The following is a 15278-nucleotide window of genomic DNA, read 5'->3' as shown; positions in this document are numbered from 1 at the left end:
TCATTTTCTCATAAAAATGATATTTCAGTTAGTTCTGTTGACTCAGCAGCCTTTCACTTTTTAAATAGGATATCACGACGAAGAGAGAGAGAGAGAGAGAGAGAGAGAGAGAATCTTATTTCTATGCTAAGACAGTTATTCTTTCCTCAGTACTGTAAACCTACAATTCATCCTAATATAATTATTTTTAGGTATCAGAGAGAGAGAGAGAAGAGAGAGAGAGAGAGAGAGAGAGATCGACGACGGAAGTCATCAATGTCCCTCTTCCGGCTGAGCAACGAGGTCGTCCAATGTTTCCCTCCGGGTGCGTTCCCATTTCTTTTCCATCATCCCTGATTGCACACGAGCTCCTGCTACTGCTCTACCGGCGTTCCAGCGAGCACCCGAGCGGACTCGCGCTAGCGAGCGAGCGAGTGATTCATCCCACCACCATCCGGCATCTGACCTTCCAATCCGCTCTCTCTCTCTCTCTCTCTAATTGACAACGACTTCACAAAAATCGCCAAAGGTCTCCCTGTTGTGCCCGTTGCTTTTATTTAAAAGGAGGTGGAGGGGTAAACTATAATGACGGTGCTTTGCTTTGAAGGAAAGGAGATCGCCTGACGTAAATTGCGGAGTCAAAGACGGCTCCAAAGGGAAAATCTTTTTGATGGGCCGTTGCAAAGGCTGGCTGCTGAATCATCGTGATCGGCATTTAATGTCGTCGGCGTCAGCATCATCAGTGCTTGCTTAGTCACCGTCTGACGCAAAGCTTTCATGACATCCATAGAGTGAAAATAGCCTGTAGCAAAGATCCTGCTTTCCAAGCAGTCCCTGGGAAAGATCTTGCTTTTATGATTATTGCAGGAGGATACGTAATTACAGGGATACAAACAAACTTGTGTAACACAGTATACAGTCATGGCACGAGATTAATACCCATTAAAAGGTGGGTATGCCTCTTCTACAGAAAATAACGTTGTATACCAAGCATTGCATTCTAAGTAGCTAAGGATAGCTAAGTTTTTTTTTTGTATACACTCATAATCATAGAGATAAAAGAAAGTGCCAGCTCACAACACTTCTAGATATCCCGCACTAATTTCTTAAGTTATCTATACGTTAGTAAATTTGGATTATGAGTAAGTAACGAATTGTTAGGTGCTATAATGATTTTCATATCAAAACTTTTTTCCACGACTAAGTATATGGAATTCAAAGTGGATAGAAAACAATTAATTTTTTTTAAATACCCCGATCAAGCGTTGGAAAGAGCAGAAGATAAAGCTAATAAAACTTTCGTTCGTATTTCTAGTCATTTGCTAATAGAAATTCAGCAATAAACTGAAAATACCAAACGCAGATCGCATAACAGAGACAAGCAAAACTCCAAGGAGAGACGACCTTAATTTTTCAAAGTCCACTGGGCCACCAGCAACTAACGTTGGCTGAATAATATAGTATAAAGATGTTTCTGTATATACGACACTTTCGAGGAGTTTTAATATATCTTACGACAGTCATTAATGTTTACGGAAAAAATGCAGGAAGTTATAATAAACCTTATATTATCGACGTGATAATTCTGTCCAAAGAACAATTCAACACAAACGATTATTTAGAGGCAAAGATAATAATCCTGACCTTTATATTCAAATAAATTAATTAACCTAGATGCTGTTTGTTTGTATGGTGTTTTTACATTGCATAGAACCAGTGGTATTTCAGCAACGGGACCAACAACTTTACGTGAGAATGAACTTCTATCACCAGAAATACACATCTCTGACTCCTCAATGGAATGCCTGAGAATCGAACTCGCGGACACCAAGGTGGTAGGCAAGGACCATACCGATCACACCACTGAGGCGCTCTTAACGAAGATGTTGTGACGCCAGTTTTATTAGATATAAAGCAATCAATCAATCAATTAAGTAGTGAAATCGCCACTATCAACTGGGGACCTCCACGTATTATTTATTAGAAGGCGAGATGCTCCTTAGAAATGATATAATTTCCTTGGAATTTCACGAATATTAGCATCATCTATCCTAAGGCCTTTGTCGGAACATATATATATATATATATTATATATATATATATATATATAATATATATATAGATATATATATATACATACACATATATATATATATATATATATATATATATATATTATATATATATATATATATATATATATAATGGGGAAAAGACAGTAGTTCATGAAACCAGAGTCTAAACTCGAAAGAGAAATAATAGCGAGAGCCAGAGACTGCTGAATATATATATATATATATATATATATATATATATATATATATATATATATATATATATATATTATATATAAAATAAAAAATCGTTGTATATTCGTTGCTACAGAAGGTTGACTCACATATTGAAAGTTGTCCAGGAGAGAACCTCTCGCATAAATTGGCCTGTTGCGAACTGCCACTCCGGCGGAGATCCTGACGGAGCGAGGTGTCATGCTCTCGTCCCGTGAAGCCTTCGGTTTTTTTTTTTTTTTGTTTTTTTTTTTTTTTGTTTTTTTTTTTTTTTTTGCAGCCAAAAAATAAAATAAAATGTTTCTCGTTCTTGGGGAGTTTTTAAAATGGACGGGTAATCTTCGGCCGGGTGAATGCGGATGACAGTTGGTTAAAGAACTATTTTTTTTTGTTTTTGTTTTGTTTCCAAACTTCTTTTTACTCTCTCTCTCTCTCTCTCTCTCTCTCTCTCTCTCTCTCTCTCGTAAGAGGTTAGTGATTACTCTATGATAATAACGAATTACAATGTCCTGTGCACTGATCGCTGTATCTCAAATATTTTTCCTAATCTAATACTGTTATATATAAAGTGAGAGAGAGAGAGAGAGAGAGAGAGAGAGAGAGAGAGAGAGAGAGAGAGAGAGAGAGAGTCCATGAGCGACGGACAATAATAATTCTTCACCTCGCGGTAAAAAGAAGTTTGGAAAAAAAAAATCGTTTTAAACCAACTGTCATCCGCATTCACCCGACCGAAGATTACTCGTCCATTTTAAAAACTCCCCAAGAACGAGAAAACCCATTTTATTTTTTTTTGGCCGAAAAAAAAAAAAAAAAAAAAAACAAAAAAAAAAAAAAAAAAAAAAAAAAAAAAAAAACCGAAGGCTTCGGGACGAGAGCATGACACCTCGCTCCGTCAGGATCTTCGCAGGAGTGGCAGTTTCCAACAGGCCAATTTATGCGAGAGTTCTCTCCTGGACAACTTTCAATTTGCGAGTCAACCTTCTGTTAGCAACGAATATACAACGATTTTTATTTTTTATATACATATTTTCAGCAGTCTCTGGCTCTCTCTATTGTTTCTCTTTCGAGTTTAGACTCTGGTTTCACGAACTGTCTTTTCCCTGTTGTTTCAAACCTGATGGTTTCTGTTCGCTGTGATACGGTTTCTCAGCGCTGTTATTCTGCGGTTTCCAAAACCCTAGACCGATAGTCAAGATTCAATGTGAATACTCTGATATTGAATCACAAACAACAATGTACCGTAAAACCCAAAATTATTCATCACCAATCTACAATAATAACAGCAGAACTCCACCGCCTCCTATGAATCTAATATGCCCTTAATTAATGCCAATGATCCCTGATGCATGAAGACTTCTGTCAAGAGCAGTTCTTTCCTCTTTATTAAGTCCAATGTACATTTCATATTATTTTTTTTATTTTGTTTATATGGTGTTTTTACGTGGCATGGAACCAGTGGTTATTCAGCAACGGGACCAACGGCTTTACGTGACTTCCGAACCACGTCGAGAGTGAACTTTTATCAACAGAAATACACACCTCTAACCCCTCAGTGGAATGTCCGAGAATCGAACTCGCGGCTGCCGAGGTGGCAGGATAAGACCTATCGATCACGCCACTGAGGCGCTATATTTTTATGAAATTCATTGAATCTATCGGTGCCCATACAAAACCTATAAATCAAATATTCAAGTAGATATAAATGTCTGGAATTCACTGCTGAATAGCGTACAGGAAATCATAAGGACATAGAAGTATTCAGTGAATTAAAAATAGTGTTTGATATAGAGCAAGTCTGAAAGTGTTTAGGCAATGTGCGTAAATCTAGAAGCAAAAAAAAAAAAAAAAAATCTAAAATCCGATACAAATCCAAGAAATTACGAGCAGTATCTTTAAATCTATACGCAAACACTACAAAGTCAAAATCCAACGCTATACATTTTATAGATATTCTGCAAATTTATTAGTAGATTAAAAAGCGTGTAAGCTCTCGCTAAATCTGAACTAATTGTATACAATTATATCCACAGTCTTACTGAGTGGAAGATATTCAATTACATTTATTGCAGGTACATGTCTGTATATATATATATATATATATAGTATATATATAGATATATATATATATATATATATATATATGCGCAAACACACATACGAACCTTTATCCTGGCGCTGTCTAATTTTATCTGATCAGATTTCTCCAGAATCATAAAGAGAGCCATACAAACATATCACAATACTATGACCTTGTAAGGACTCTACTCCTTTGGCTCACGTAGAATTCAATGACAATAAATGAAGATCAGAAAAACTTATTGGCAAAGAAGATAAGGAAGAACACGCACACATTCTCCAGACAAAGCAAACAGAGAGAAAGCACATTTGTAAACAATGCTGAAGGCGGCGAGTGTGGACGGAATTATGAAACTAGCAACATGAACTGCTGCGCAAACATTCCGCGAGTCAGTTGATCGTTACGTTTAACAAAATATCTCGTATCTGTCATTGCTAATAATGAAAATAAACACGATTTATTATTTACAGGTTCCAAGCTCTTCCTCATTAGAGAACACTCCCCGTTTTGTTGATGTCTCTTATTTCCGGGTAACTGGACGGAGGCCATTTATTAAAAGAGACTTACGATGTGTTTATCAATTCTCGTCCTCCGTTCTGACTAAAGGATGTGTATTTATTTGGCGCACGGGAAATGAGGATTTCCCTTCATTCCTGGAGTGGTAAGGGTAATTTTTGATGCGAGTTTTTTTTTATTCTATTTCCAGGAAGGCCGAAGGAATGGGCAGTCTGAAAGCAATGAGAGGAACACCAAGAGTTGGGAATTCAAATTCTTTTCTATATAAAGTTGATGAAAGTAAATAAACAATAAACAATCACATAAACTAATAAAAAAAAAACAGATAAACATAATACTTTATTTCAATACATTACCATTTTTTTGGCATGAAAGAATATCAATCCGAATATGCAAGATCGTGACCAGCTGAAATATTGAATAATTTAGCCTGACATACATACAGAGGGGTAAAAGATTTCAAAAACACTTGAAAAAGATTTACAACTCCTCGTTGGCCCTTTCGGAATATCACCGAAAATGGGTAAAAAAGCCATGGAAATAGTTAAAGCAAGCTAATATCATTCCCATAGATTCTTCCACGTTGGCCCTTTCCGAATATCACCAAAAAATGGGTAAAAAAGCCCTGGAAATAGTTAAAACAAGCTAATGTCACCTCCCAGAGAATCGTCCTTGTCGGCACCTTCGGAATATTACCAAATATTACCAAAAATGGAAATAGTTAAAACAAGTTAATATCATTCCCATAGATTCTTCCACGTCGGCCCTTTCCGAATATCACCAAAAAATGGGTAAAAAAGCCATGGAAATAGTTAAAACAAGCTAATATCACCTCCCAGAGAATCGACCTTGTTGGCCCCTTCGGAATATATATTACTAAATATTACCAACAATGGAAATAGTTAAAACAAGCTAATATCACCTCCCAGAGAATCGTCCTTGTTGGCCCCTTCGGAATATTACCAAATATTACCAGAAAATGGAAATAGTTAAAACAAGCTAATATCACCTCCCAGAGAACGTCCTTGTTGGCCCCCTTCGGAATATTACAAATATTTATTCCACAAAATGGAAATAGTTAACAAGGCTAATATCACCTCCCACTCTCACGTTTGGCCCCTTCCGAAAAATATCAAAACTCGAGGCCTTCCAAAAGAATGCATGAAAAATTAAAACAAAAAAAAGAGAACTAATACCACCTTCCAGAAAGTCTTCCACATTGGCCCTTTCCGAATATCACCAAAAATGGGTACAAAAACCCTGGAAATGGTTAAAAGAAGCTAATATCACCACCCAGAGAGTCTTCCACGTTGGCCACTTCGGAATACCACCGAAAAGGAGTAAAAAAAACCCAGGAAATAATTAAAACAAGCTAATACCACCTTCCAGAAAGTCTTCCACGTTGGTCCTTTCCGAATATCACCAAAAATGGGTAAAAATGCCTTGGAAATAGTTAAAACAAGCTAATATCACCACCCAGAGAGTCTTCCACGTTGGCCACTTCGGAATACCAACGAAAAGGAGCAAGAAAAGGCCATTGAGATAGTTAAAACAAGCTAATACCACCTTCCAGAGACTCCGTCTCGTAATCCCCAGCCCCAGTACGCCCACGATGACGAGATGCCACCGCCGGTAACGAGGAACAGGGACCGAAAGGTCCCCGGACACTGAAATGTTGGTCCTCTGTCAGGTGAGGTAAAATTCCGGGGGAACAATTCTCTTGCCTGCAATTCTTCTCTGCTCACTGCGAATTCGTTTAGCCATTCGAGTGGCCGAGAGCCAAGGGATTTTTCCCCGGAGTCAGTGAGAGAGAGAGAGAGAGAGAGAGAGAGAGAGAGAGAGAGAGAGAGAGAGGTAAGGAAATGCTGAACTACTGTGCACAGAGGCCAAGAGTGAGGGACTGGAGTAAAATCAGAGAGAGAGAGAGAGAGAGAGAGAGAGAGAGAGAGAGAGAGAGAGAGAGAGAGAGAGCTAAAATAGTATGGATAAACACCATGTAAGGAGGGGTACAATAAAGTGAGAGAGAGAGAGACGCGCACACACACACAAAATAGTATGGATAAACATCATGTAAGAAGGAAACCCACCACACCACACACACACACACACACACACACACACAGAGAGAGAGAGAGAGAGGAGAAAAAATATAAGCAAGCCTTCGTTTCTCTTCAGTGCTGTACAATTGGGTTTCAAAGCTTTTGAGAGCTTTTAGCGCGCATTCTTTGCGCCGGCCGTTCGCTTCGTGTCTTTTGTAGATATTTCCTTAAAGCCGATGGACTTCGCAAATTCTTGCTGCTTTTCGAGGACCATTCGCCACTGCCAGGGACAAACGGCATATCTGTTCTTGTTTCTCAGACAATATATATACTATATATATATATATATATATATATATATATATATATATATATATATACATATATATAAATATGTATATATATATATATACATATATACATATATACATATATATATATACATATATATATGTATATATATATATATACTATATAAATATATGTATATATATATATATATATATATATATATATATATATATATATATAGTATCATATATCATATATACATATACATATATATATATATATATATATATATATATATATATATATATGTATGTATGTATGTATGTATTACATACGTTTCTTCCAGTTGATATGACGATGTATTGGTACAAAAAGTTTAAAAGATATTAGGTTCGTATTCAAATAGCAATGAGAATAAATAGATGAAATTTGGCCCATCAGCAGTTGTATTAATAATAATAATAATAATAATAATAATAATAATAATAATAATAATAATAATAATAATAATAAATAAATAAATAAATAAATAAATAAATAAATAAATAAATAAATATAAGTGGAACAATAAGTAATCTTAAAAATATTAGCAGCGTAAACGGCAGTCTTGATTCCCCATACGAGATAGTGAAATGTGGCAGGAGAAGCCCGTAGACATTATCGGCCCTTTCCCTCACACCAAGATATATTTTTAACGCAAATTTTGATGCTATTTCTCTATATCTCTTCTCTTCGCGCAGACAACAATCGCAGTTACTCTCTCTCTCTCTCTCTCTCTCTCTCTCTCTCTCTCTCTCTCTCGTTATTCGGGAAGATACATTTCCACTCACAAAGCTACTGGACTTGAGTGTATTAAGTGAGGCCCTTTTCATCCCAAATCAGGATGTCATGCTCACTTGCGCCCAGAAAGAGTTGACAATTATAAGGCTCGTTTGCACTGTAAGTGAATCCTGTATTCTGTGCTATGAAAGTTTATGAGGCAGATATACGACACAGCTCAGTTACGGCCGAAAAAACTGAGAGAGAGAGAGAGAGAGAGAGAGAGAGAGAGAGAGAGAGATTTTATAGGAGTGGATCCTGACAAACGTAATATTTAGGAACGCAAATATTGAGGAGGAGGAAGGAGGAGGAGGAGGTAGGAGGAGGAGGCGAGGAGGAGGAGAGATAGAGAGAGAGAGAGAGAGAGAGAGAGAGAGAGAGAGAGAGAAATGCTTCAATGACATACCACGCTTCACTTTTGCGCCGTTAATGCCCGCTGCAAATCACATTATTCCCACAGCGTTTGGTCACCTACCAACGCAAACTAAGCGGGAAAACACCTCCGATATTTACCGTAAGAATCGTTCGTTGTCATTCAATTCTGGTTTCCTCTTCGTTCGTAAAATACATTCTGAATAATCCACTTACTGGATATTATTCGGGAACTTTTGAGCAGTTCTTCAACCGCTCGCTGGAGGTAAAAAAAGCCATCGTAAACGTTTATTGCTCTTTCCGTGGACGAAACTCCTCTCCAGGAAACAAATTCTATTTGTGCCTTGAATCTATTTAAGGCATTTGTTAGGAGCGTGAAAAAAATAAAATCATACACTGTTAAAAGTTGCTGGTGTTAATGGAGGCGCTTTCGTAAATGCGATTATTCAATATTTTATTTGGGTGGGAATATAAGATTATTGATCGTTCTAACAGGAGCCTTTCCTTTCCAAAAGTTACGAAGACAGTCTCTCTCTCTCGCTCTCATCTCGTCTCTCTCTCATCTCTCTCTCTCATCTCTCTCTCTCTCTCTCTCATCTCTCATCTCTCTCTCTCTCTCTCTCTCTCTCTCTCTCTATATATATATTATATATATATATATATATAGTATATATATATATATATATATACACACATTGCCCACACACATATTTATATATATATATATATATATATATATATATATATATATATATATATATATATATATATATATATATATATATATATGTGTGTGTATGTATGTATGTATGTATGTATGTATGTATGTATAGAGAGAGAGAGAGAGAGAGAGAGAGAGAGAGAGAGAGAGAGAGAGAGAGAGAGAGAGAGAGAGAGGGAAAATTCTTTATAACTATTTGAGACTCCTGTTAGAACAATAATAATCATATTCCCAGCAAATATATATATATATATAGAAATATAATATATATATATATTTATTTATTTTTATATTAAAAAATTACGAGACAAATTTGAACAAAATTTGTTATAAAGAAAAATTCCAGCTATAGTTTTTCGGAATAATTCTGGCACCAATCACGCTCGTAGGAGACTGAATGAGTCTGCAATTACAAATGCAAGCTTTTACCTAACCACGCATCAGCCATTAGACGGACCTTGACTTCAAAAACCTATTTTAAATCGACCTGTTCAAGCATTCAGCCAAGAAAATTCAAAATAAGAAATCAAATAAGACTAAAATATACAGTCAGAATTAAATTTCCTTCACGAATCGGTACTGCTATGCCAATCAGATTAACAAAAGAAGTATTGTATACAGTCGAATATGCAAATGATGGAATATAATGACAATACAACTAAATCATATCTATAGATATCTACTCGCTATCCGCCATTTGAAACTCGCTTGGTGTCTTAACGTCCATATTCAGGAAATATGTAAAAAAAAAAAATACTTATCTATTTCTAATATTTATCAAATTCCACTGAAGGATTCTCTTTTAACATAAATTCCTGATTGAAATGAAGTACTTTTAGCGATCTTAGCTGGAGTCTGCTAAAACTGTTTATATGAATAAGGAGTAAAAAACTCACAAAATCTGACATTTATCAAGAGTTGTAATTAAAATAGTGAAAGTGCCCTAGCACGATACACATCTTATGAATGAATTGCAAATAAAGATACTGAGTGAATATCAGCGATATTTGGTACAACTATCTCAGGCTATTGTTTGCTTTTCATTACACATGACGTCATCCGAAAAAAATAAATAAAATAAAGACAAAAAGAAAATAAGAAAGAAAAAATAAAGGAGTTGGGAGGGAAAGAAAGCAATCAGATATCTGAAAAACCGAACTTTTCTTTTTCATGCGTTTTTATAAAGAAGACAAGTTAACTGTAAACACATAATAGCAAAATAATAATAATAAAAATAAAGCGAGAGGAAAAAAAACAGAGAGAAATTTCCATCAACAATGGAGGATATTTTATGGGCATAACATCTTTTCTTCCAATCACTGGAAAGGCAGTAACGTGTATGTGTGTGTATATATATATATATATATATATATATATATATATATATATATATATATATATATATATATATATATATATATATATATATATATATATTCACACACACATACAAGTTATTTCATCTAAATCTTTGAGACAAAACATGGGAACAATAGTACAAATTGAGTCATTTAATGAAATGTATTCTATTTCGAGAAAAAAAATCCGACACATTGCGGTAATAATTTTTGGGCTCCTGTTTTGTGGTGGTGGTGAATAAAGTCAGAGAGAGAGAGAGAGAGAGAGAGAGAGAGAGAGAGAGAGAGAGAGAGAGAGAGATTGTTAGGTTTCCCTTCCGCACACATTTAAAATAAATAATATTTTTATATTATATAAATTTTCAATAAATAACATTCCATATTTTTGTAGTGGTAGAAGATTTTCATTAACAGTAACATGTCAGAGACGTTCAGTAAGTTGTTAGTTGTCTCGTTCATTAGGTAAGTGTTGGCCTCACTAAGCTGCACAAGCGTATTTAGTCTCCCTTATTGAAAGCATAGTTGATGCGTCAGGGGACCTTGGGGGTTTAGAATTCATTCTGAATAAGAACCTTGTGGTAAATTCAGATCGGTTTGTCTATCACATTTCATTATTGAAAAAGGGACAAACAAAAGTAATGTAATTTCAGCTGAGGTGGCATATTTTTAGAGCTCGAATTTCGACGTTTGATGGATGATGCTAGAAGCAGCTAGATCTCAATAATTCCCCCCCAAAAATATCTTGATGTTAATTAGGAGAACACAAATTGTGTAAATAAAAAAAAACACTGGACTATTAATCATATCACTATACAAAACGTTATCTTTCATTTATAATATAACTTTAAGAGTGAGTTAACGTCAACATTGCCTTTATAAATATCTATAATTTTCCACGTGACACCGGAACTACAACAAGTCCTGTAAAACTGAAACTCCACATGACACCGAAACTATAAAAAATCCTGTAAAACTGAAACGCCTATAAACTACAGTAAGAGGCAGTTAAACCCAGTAATTCCAGGGGAATCGCCTCTCCTCCAAAACAAGGTCTCGAAGCAAGAATCTCTCTTCTAAAGAAGCTACGCGCCATCTTCCTCAAACTAGGGGATATATATATATATAAATACCTAGAGCAATGTCAACGATTCCAGACATCAGCGAGGGGAAAAAGGAACGCGGAGGTTATTCGCCAGAGGGGGAGATTACGAGGAATTAACGGCAGTATACCCAGGGTTCTTCCGCCATCACGGTGTCCCAGTTTCTATACAAGTGGGACGACTCTCGTTGGACGAAGTGACTCTATTTATGTGCAGTCATGGGGAAGGCCAGCCCTACTATACTCTGTTTTTTTTCATCTGTCCATCCGCCTGTGGAGTTTTTGTATGGTAACACTGCGTCCCGGGTTTAGATAGTTACGCTATGTGTAAGTTTTAGGTAAACAAAAGGATATCTGGGTGTACATTTGCAACTGAAAAGTGTTTGAATAATTTACTGTATGCGAATTACACCATTAATATTCGAAATAGGATATTATTATAATCGTTGAATGTAAGCTGAATGTAACTATCTAAAGCCCGGGACGCAGTGTTACCATATTCAATACACCACAGGCGGATGGACAATGGAAAAAAACAGAGTATAGGTGGGGGAGATGGGAGGGAGATGAGGGATCAAGACGATGATGAAGGAAGGGAAGAACATGTTAAAATGAGAGCTACGGAGAATGGTTAAACGAAGAAGCGAATAATAACGACTTAGGAGGGCGAGAAGAACATTCGAACACTTGAAGAAGGCGAATTTAAGCGAAGAATAAGAGTTTATTTCATAAAATTCGCTTAGCAAATTAGACCATATTACCTCTGCACAGAACTACGATGCCTTTCGTCTAGACACTTAAAAGCAAACACACGATTCCGAAAAAAGAAAAATACACGAACAAATAAAAATAAATACATAAACTCACAAAAAAATACTAAATTCTCAACCATGCAAAAGACGACATACTGATCCCTGAAGAGGAATCCATCAAGAGATTCCTTCAATATCCTTAACCTCCTGCGTCTCCAAAATTCATCGGATGAGAGACGGGAATGGTAGATCCGTTGTGGCTTTTTGGTAATTGAATACCGAGGGGGAAGTAATATAAACTGTTGGCCAGCCCCTCTCAGAGAGAGAGAGAGAGAGAGAGAGAGAGAGAGAGAGAGAGAGAGAGAGAGAGAGAGAGGCCTAATGTGTGAACATGAGTGAACGACAGCTCCACAAAAGTGCAACAAACATTACAGAGAAGAATAGTTTGTGTGTTTGTGCTGGAGAGAGAGAGAGAGAGAGAGAGAGAGAGAGAGAGAGAGAGAGAGAGAGAGAGAGAGATGTACAAAAAAGGTATACATATGACCAATTCTGCTGACAAGAAAGGAAAAATAAATCAGATATCAAGAAAACAAGTATTTCAAGATATCAGACGTCGGCAAATCAGGGAAATAAAAAATAAATAAAAATAATAATAGTTCGTTCTTTAAATATTTCTAGGAGTGTCAAATGGAGAAACACGTTATATGTTTAAGGTCAAAATCGTGAGAAGTATAAATTACAAGAAATAACTTCATTTAGATACCAACTTAGATATAAATAGCAATGTCAGCAAATGTATGGTATAGACATGATGAAAATGTAGGTTGTTCTTTATTCATCTCTATGAAGAATTCCTGAAGCAAAACAAAGAGATGAATAATGTTTCAAATATTATCGTATTCACCCGAGTGCTTTTTACATACTACTCTCGATTTTCCTAGAATCCCTAAGTTCTGATTACACTAAGTTATATGATATGTGTCATGCAATTGGCTAGTTCTTGAATTCGGGGAAAACACGAGAAAAATTAATTTTCCTGAAAATTTATTTCCAGGGGTAATTTTTTTCAAACATATTTCTTTTGTCATTTCTAGTATATGACTTGGAACAGAGAAGAACCTGGCTATCCTGATATGAGTCTTTTCCTTCATCAAAGTGTAACAAGTTGTAATCATCCGGATTAAGTTAAATTTTATGGTAAACTGAATTGCTGTTACTTTATCAATTTTGCCAGGCTCATGAGAGTAGCACAATAAAAGTGAATTATGAATTATTGGTATCTTAGTTGAACCAGACCACTAGGCTGATTAACAGCCCTTCTAGGGCTGGCCCAAAGGATTAGATATGTCTACGTGTCTAGGAACCAACTGGGTAGTACTCAGCAATGGGACCTACAGCTTATTGTGAGATCCGAACCACATTATATCGAGAAATAGATTTCTAATAACCAAAAATAAATTCCTCTGGTTCCACACTGTCAGAGCGGGGAGCGAACTTGGGCTACCAAATCGATAGGCGAGTAAGCAACCCACTCGTCCAATGAGGACCTTCTGAACTGAAAATACGTTCATCCCCTCATTCATCTCGTAATATTCTTTCAGTCATTCATATGAAATATACTTAGGGGTTGCGTGATAAAAGTTCATTAGTCGTATAAAACGTACATATTAATAATACAACCTTGGTGTAGTACACATCTCCTGTTACGGACGTGTACTGTACAACATAATTATAACCAAATTGTCTCTGGATTTAGGTCGCATCTTAAGTTATACAACTTATCAGATATTTCCGCCATTCCTCTCAACATGTTTGATTCTAGTACCTTCATTTCAATTTTGGTTTATTTTCCTTATTCTCTCTCTCTCTCTCTCTCTCTCTCTCTCTCTCTCTCTCTCTCTCTCTCTCTCTCTCTTTCACTTCACTATAACGTCCTCCAATGGAAGACAACGTATGTGCATAGGTATCGTTTCCCGTAACATAAATAATTTTATCTTCACAAATTTTATTTTTAAAAACACACAAACACTCAAGTCATTACAACCAAAAACAATTAAAGTATTTAAAGAAACAGCCAAAAAAAAAAGTCAGTAAAAACATCGGTAAAATTCACATTCCCACAACTCTGACGAGCAAAAAAGAAAAAACAAAAGGTAAAACTAAAACTAAAACAAGGCCCCCAGCGTGTTAAAAGCAATTCTGCACATTTCCGACATAAATATGAATATCTGAGCGCCATCTGGGTAAGGACTGGGCCCGAGAGGCCAGAACTTCTTGTACAGATATCGTCTTCTGCATATTTTACCTCCGAAGAGGAGCGAAAGCTCTTTGTATCGTCATCGCCGACAGGGAATTTCCTCCAACCATTTAGGGGGATTTCCCTGTTGGACGCCTCGGGAAAGACATAAAAAAAAAGTGGAGCGCGGATTTGGATTTCCTCCTCCTCCTCCTCCTCCTCCTCCTCCTCCTCCTCCTCCTTCCTCCCTTCTTCTTCTTCTTCTTCTTCTTCTCTCTCTCTCAGGTTTTTTTTTATTAGTTACAGGCGTTCTTTACCGCATAATATGCAAGGGAAACATGTCATATGTTAATATGACTAATGGTGGAAGTTTTGGAAACTTGAATATCGTATGTTAGTTAGTGAGTGTATGTACGTAATATGTATGTATATATATATATATATATATATATATATATATATATATATATATATATAGGGATAAATATACAATATACACATACAATTCCTACACACAGACACACATATATAATATAGACATATATTTATATATATATATATATATATATATATATATATATTATTATTATTTGCGAAGGATTATCTGTTCATGTATAGATTATGTATGTACTTATAAGATGCAAAAGTTTCATATATATATTTATATATAACATACATATAATACACACACTTACACACGCACATCAAGTACTTTGACATCTATATTTGCA

This window comes from Macrobrachium nipponense, chromosome 42, assembly GCF_015104395.2.
Source record: "Macrobrachium nipponense isolate FS-2020 chromosome 42, ASM1510439v2, whole genome shotgun sequence".
Classification (NCBI taxonomy): Eukaryota; Metazoa; Arthropoda; class Malacostraca; order Decapoda; family Palaemonidae; genus Macrobrachium; species Macrobrachium nipponense.
Note: the sequence above shows the minus strand (reverse complement) of the source record.